This window comes from Phalaenopsis equestris, unplaced genomic scaffold (genome assembly GCF_001263595.1).
Source record: "Phalaenopsis equestris unplaced genomic scaffold, ASM126359v1 Scaffold213678, whole genome shotgun sequence".
In the NCBI taxonomy this organism is placed as follows: Eukaryota; Viridiplantae; Streptophyta; class Magnoliopsida; order Asparagales; family Orchidaceae; genus Phalaenopsis; species Phalaenopsis equestris.
The window spans coordinates 62,935-68,990 of NW_018232507.1; the positions used below are offsets into that span (position 1 = coordinate 62,935).

Genomic DNA, 6,056 nt, shown 5'->3' on the forward strand with positions numbered 1-6,056 from the left:
TATCTTAATTTTAGAATTACTCTTTATTACAAAAAAAACTATTACATAAGTCTACTATAACATTTATACAATCAAAATTATAATTATCTAAAGTTGACACCACATACCACATGTTATATTAAAATATTTTTAAAAAAATATAGTTTATTTAGGACAAATAAATTTTAGTTTTACAGAAGATTTTTATCCCTCCCTCAAACTTGAATTTTTAAATATGTTAAAGCAATACAATACATAATAAGCATGAAGAAAGAGAAAATTTTAAAAGATCTAAATTGGAGTATAGTGCAGGTACAAGTATTAAAGACAGGTGTTGAACAGTAGTAAATCTAAAATCAAAATGTTTAACATGAAAATTATAAATTAAAAGAATGCTCAAATACATAGGCAATACTAAATAAATAGGAGCAAGGGTAACATTAATGCATAAAAAACAGAAGTGCGACTAGATCAATCCAAACACAGATACATATCAGAAGTGACTAAACAGAGATAATCCACATGTAAGATCTACAACAGATAAGTAAATACTATTCAGTCCTCCTCCTCATAATCATCATCATTATCAGGAATGTCCTCATCTATCAACTTATAGTGCTCATTTGGAGAAAATCAATGACAGGTAGGAAACTCAACTAAATAATCACCCTTAAGAAATCTCACTAATGACTCATCATAAGTCACATTGTAATCACTTTTCCCCTATAGATATTGTTCTATATGATCCCATCTTTCTTCCAGATCTTGCATTCGGCACTTCACCAAGAACAAATTAAACTGGAACTCCACATATCTCTCACTCAGCACGTTCCAAAAACTAGGAGGTGGATCAGTAGAAGTAGAGGTAGAAGGTATGAAGGTAGAAGTAGATGGAATATCATAAGCTGTACCTCGAGATCTTCTATAGAGATCCACATTAGCCTTTTTAATAGGCTTTAGCGACTTTAGTTTCTCAACACAGGTTTCATATTTCACTCTGGATTCTTTGTAAATAGTAAATATAAAGGAAGTCTTGGTCGCTAAATTAGAAGTTGTCGGTTGCCGGAATGGATATCCCGACGCCCGGTTTAATTTAATATAGATATATAATTTTGAAAAGTCTTATTTTTAAATTTTGGAAAATAAAACACTAGACTGACCTCATATCCTCAGTAATTAAAAAAGCATGCCTAATACTGCAAGCAATGTACCTATCCCGAAGGGTAGACACACTACTTAATGACAAGACTCGATTAAATAAACTAGAAAATTTATGACAACCATTTAAGTTTGCAAAAAAATATTTTTGACCAACAAGTTCTCCTATTTAATATGAAAAATTAAATAAGATTTATATTAAGATGGGTTCTTAAAAATTTCTTATAAGGGCAAGCTCCTATAGTTAATTACATCTTAAATAGCCGAAGTCACGTAAGAAAAAACTCAATAAAAATCAGGGAATATTGTCTTCTAGGAGTTCAAAGGGGTAAAACGTTTCAAAAGATCAGACAAAGAGGTGTGAAAGGGGATTGACTCAAACTTGGAACATTATTTTTTTGAAATCCAAAGGAAGAATAACTGGGGGATGTCATGTGTCATGAGGAGAACCTCAGTGACTTCCTAAGCTATCCTAGAATTATGATTAGTTTTAACCAGTAGGTTCATGCCCACACATTTCAATAATTTTCTTCTTGAAATTGAAGCCAAACCATAATCTAAAATTACCCATAAGGGGGACCCGCCTACTATTTTTACCCACACATTTCTTAGTAATATGGGTACACGGTGTCCAGGCGTTGGTCACGTTCAAGTAGCAAAAAATGGCTGATTCGGGAGTCATTTCGACTCCTAAAACAGTCATTTTCACAAAAATCTCATGATGTGCCTTGAGAGTGATGCAAAAAGACCCTTTTTCATCACTTTACAAGGTTCTTGAGCATCTTTTTGGGGTATTTAGGTCATTTTGGAGGAGGAGAGTGATGTTTAACTTAGCCAACCCTCTTCATCTGATGAGATCGACGCCATTTCAACCAGGGAGTAGGGGAGAGCAGAAGGGAAATTTTGGAGAGTATGGTGAGATGGAACACTTATGTTAGGGGAAAGTCGAATTTTTTACTTCAAATTACGATCAATATAAGTTTATTTTTAACTTCATTTGTCTTCACTAACACAACAATTCGACTAAGTTTAGGGTTAATGCTCAGAGAATTATACTCCTGATTTTTCACATAAACTAATACTTCATGAATAAAATTTGTCATTTAACATGAATCTCAAGGCTATTAACCTTAATCTTAATAATTGTTTTAGTATGAAACATTCAAACTCAAATTGAAAATTATCCAAAACTCTGATTTTAATAAACTTATGGTCATATTGACAAGCTTGACAATATGTACCAAATAACATCAAAGTTACTCAAATTTGAGTAAATTAATCTAAAATCAAAACATTAAATAATTTTAGGAAGCTTTAAGTTATCGATTGAAAGGCCAGATGGATTTCAATTATGATAAGTGTATAGTCAAGTCAAGTGTCTTGACAAGGAAAGCCCAACGAGCCCAACATCACTCAATTTTGACATTTTTATGACACATAAATGTTCAAATAACACTATTCAATCAAGGGAATCTCTCTAGGTTGTCCGATGGAGTGGTCTGGATTGATTCCTTTTTTACAGTGAGGCCATTGCCAGACCACTTAAATAGAGATGTACCCCTATCATGAAAAATGAGCATAAACCTTGAATAAGAGGAAGCGCTGGACATGGAACTAGTTGGAGAAGAAAGGGTTGAATTCTGTTGTCGTTCCAGACCAAAGACTTGATGAATTATTTTCTGTCCTATAGTCATTGACTGTCGTCGAGTATGACTCGCCAATCACCGTCTGTCGCCCCTACTCATTGCAATGAAGGCCCTATTTGAGCTGCAATGTACATTGTAATGGAAAGAAGCACAACCTTAAGTAAATATCGATGTCGCGGAGTAAAAACCAACGTCATCGAGTAATGATAACGATAGAAAGCAGTGCATCATCCGCAACGCCATAAATCAACGCACTTCTAAAATGTTGCACCGAAATACCAAAAATTACTCCCAATTACAACTGCTCTTGACCATTGCACAATGAACCCTTCTGCATACAACCATTTTATTTCAAGGAACCATGTAATACATTTTCGCCTATGGGACCAGAGCCTGTGCTTGTACTCGTCTTCTTCTAGTAGATCATTTTGATTGGGCTAGGGCCCATGAATTTTGTTCTTTTTGGGTTTTTCACATAAAAATATCTTATAACAGTACCTTTCATTTTAATTATCTATATGTGTTGGACCTTCGTGCAAAGCTAAGATGTTAAATAATTAGCTTACCACTACGAATCTTTAGACACACATCAATAATATTAAATAATAATGAAAAAATTATTAAGTGTAATTAAATTCAAATTAAACTTTTATTTCTAACCGTGCTAATTAATACAAAATTATTCACTTAATTGATTAACTACTAAATGAAGTTTATTAAATTAATTATTTTTTATGTAAATATTTAAAATTATTTAATTAATAATTATCTACTTATTTATTAAATTAATAAAAAATTAAATCGTGAACTAAATTTTTTATTAATAAAATACTTGCATATCAAATCCATATAATTATAATTAGTTTACAGTATATTTATTAATCACTAATCATATAAATTAATTAAATTTATTTTAAAGGAAGATTACATAAGTAGCACACAATTCTTATTCGTTTACATATCTCAATTTATAAACGAAAAAAATGTATCTCATAAATTAAAAGTAACAAGAGACTAAGAGTAGGACTGTCAAAAAATATCTCCATTAGCGAAGATCTCTTGTTCGATTCGTTAATTAGCTCGTATTTGATTCATTCATTAAGCAAGCCAGTCGAACAAAAAAAATTATTTTTTGCTCGATTTATAATTATGTTGGATGTCAGGGTACCGGCTTAGCCTCTTTTAATGCTTAGTCCCACATGGCTTGTATCCGAATAAACTTCAATTATAAATAATTATTTGTAAGTTTTAAAATCTCTTGCCAATTGTAAGCTTGAAAATTAATAATATATGTATATATTATTTTGAGTCCCATATTTTAGAAAATAATTAAAATTAAGGAACCTTTTGGAGTTAAATATGAACCGAAGCAAATTAAATTTCTTGAGTTTGTATGTGGCGCACCGAAACTCCCTTATAACTCTCTGTGGCCAGAAAACCTCGCGTACTTACCTCCGCATTAGTCTGAAACCGTTGTATATCTTCCCTCTCCCCTTCCCCCTCCCCCTGTTATGACCAAAACCTGGCGATACTGAGGCGACTACAGCTTGCTCTAAAGGCAACAACGGGATTGTGGCGTACCAAAACTCCCTTTTTTCTTCTCCTCCGGCTCTGATTCTACCCGAAACCATTGAGGAAGGTAACCCTGCCATTCCTCTTTGCCTCCTACTCGCACTTCAGCTCCTCCAAATCCCGTAAATCAGTCTTCCAACAGGATTTACTAATTCCCTGATTTAAGACAAATGGAAGAGAAACGATATTTAAGATCCTGTAGGATTTAAAAGTTCTCATTTTTGCAGCTCGACAGAATTTTGATTAAACCCTGCTTGAAGGGTTTGGAAACCATTGCTTGAGTTCTTTTTCTTACATCCTTTTATTTTCTGTAATTTTGGGAGGTGAAATCTTTTTTAACCCTATTGGCAAGTATGCATTTCTATGATACTTACCATTTTGGTTATGAGTTGGGTCGTTAGGGACGGTAAGCTCCTTTTGTGTTGCAACATTTTATGTTGTTTTCATCAAAAGCATTGCTTCATTTGCTTTTATATGATGTAAAAAACCAGGTATTGATTGTCTTGGTAACGGTCCGAGCAATCAAATATGACTCCTCCAACACCTAGTAATACCCAGAAGTTAACTACGAATGACGCACTAGCCTATCTGAAGGTTGTCAAAGATGCGTTTCAGGATAAGAAGGAGAAATATGACGAGTTTCTCGAAGTCATGAAGGACTTTAAGAGCCAGAGGTCAGGCCTGAGTCGCTATGATTACGTTGTAAGTTCTCCTCTGCTCTCTCAATATCTGGAAAAATTATTTTATCAGTACTACGCACTTTAAGGTAGGTGTGTATCCAATAAGATGGTGCCAGCTGTAAACTACGGCCCCACCTTTTAAACGAAATAAAATTAAAATAAATATTTATTTTAATTGTTTTCCGACCCGGCCCGATAATTAACCCGAACCCGCCTTGCTTTTTACTTTCCCCGAACCACATTTTAATTTTCTACATACTATTACGAGAGTTTAGGGCTTACTCTTCCTCGGCAAAAACCTCCGGCGCAACGCATCCTTCGGCGAAACCCTCCGGCAAAGCCCATTTTTCGGCGGAAGCGAAGGTCATGGCTTCCACTCGTTCGTTAAAATCACAGTATGCACTTAAATCAGAGTCGGGAAATACGAGTAATACATCAGTAACATAACAATAACACAACAATACCACATTAATAGCATCACACATCAGTAATATACCAGTACTACATCAAAAATACAACAATAACACGACAATACCACATGAATAACACATCATGGATTTGAATCATTAGCACAGAAAAAACCCTACTCTATAACTGCATAAAACCAAATTCGTTGGACTCAAAGATATCTTCATGACATAGTTTAGATGTGTTATTATTGTATTATTTGTGTTTTATTCATCTATTTTTTTCCTGTGGTTTAACTGTGTTACTATTGTGTTACTGATGCGCTATTACTGTGTTATTCATGTAATATTGATGTCATATGTTTCTGTTTAGGGTGATTGTTAATTAATGACATAGGTTTAGTGTTATTCTTGTATTTTTCGTGAATTATTTATGTGTTATTCTACTGTGTGATTCTACTGTGTATTAACTGTGTTACTGGGGTGTTACTCATGCGTTATTTCCGTGTTATTTGCGTATTATTGATGGGTTTAAGGTTATTATTAATTAATGTCATAGGTTTGATGTGTTATTCTTGTATTGCTCTTCTATTATTCGTGTATTACTTTCCTCT

At 33.6% G+C, this 6,056-nt stretch overlaps 1 pseudogene; it reads left to right on the forward strand.

Annotated features, from left to right (window-relative positions):
- The first annotated feature begins 4,282 nt into the window (after positions 1-4,282).
- LOC110036986 overlaps positions 4,283-6,056 on the forward strand; it is a 55,103-nt pseudogene continuing 53,329 nt past the window's right edge.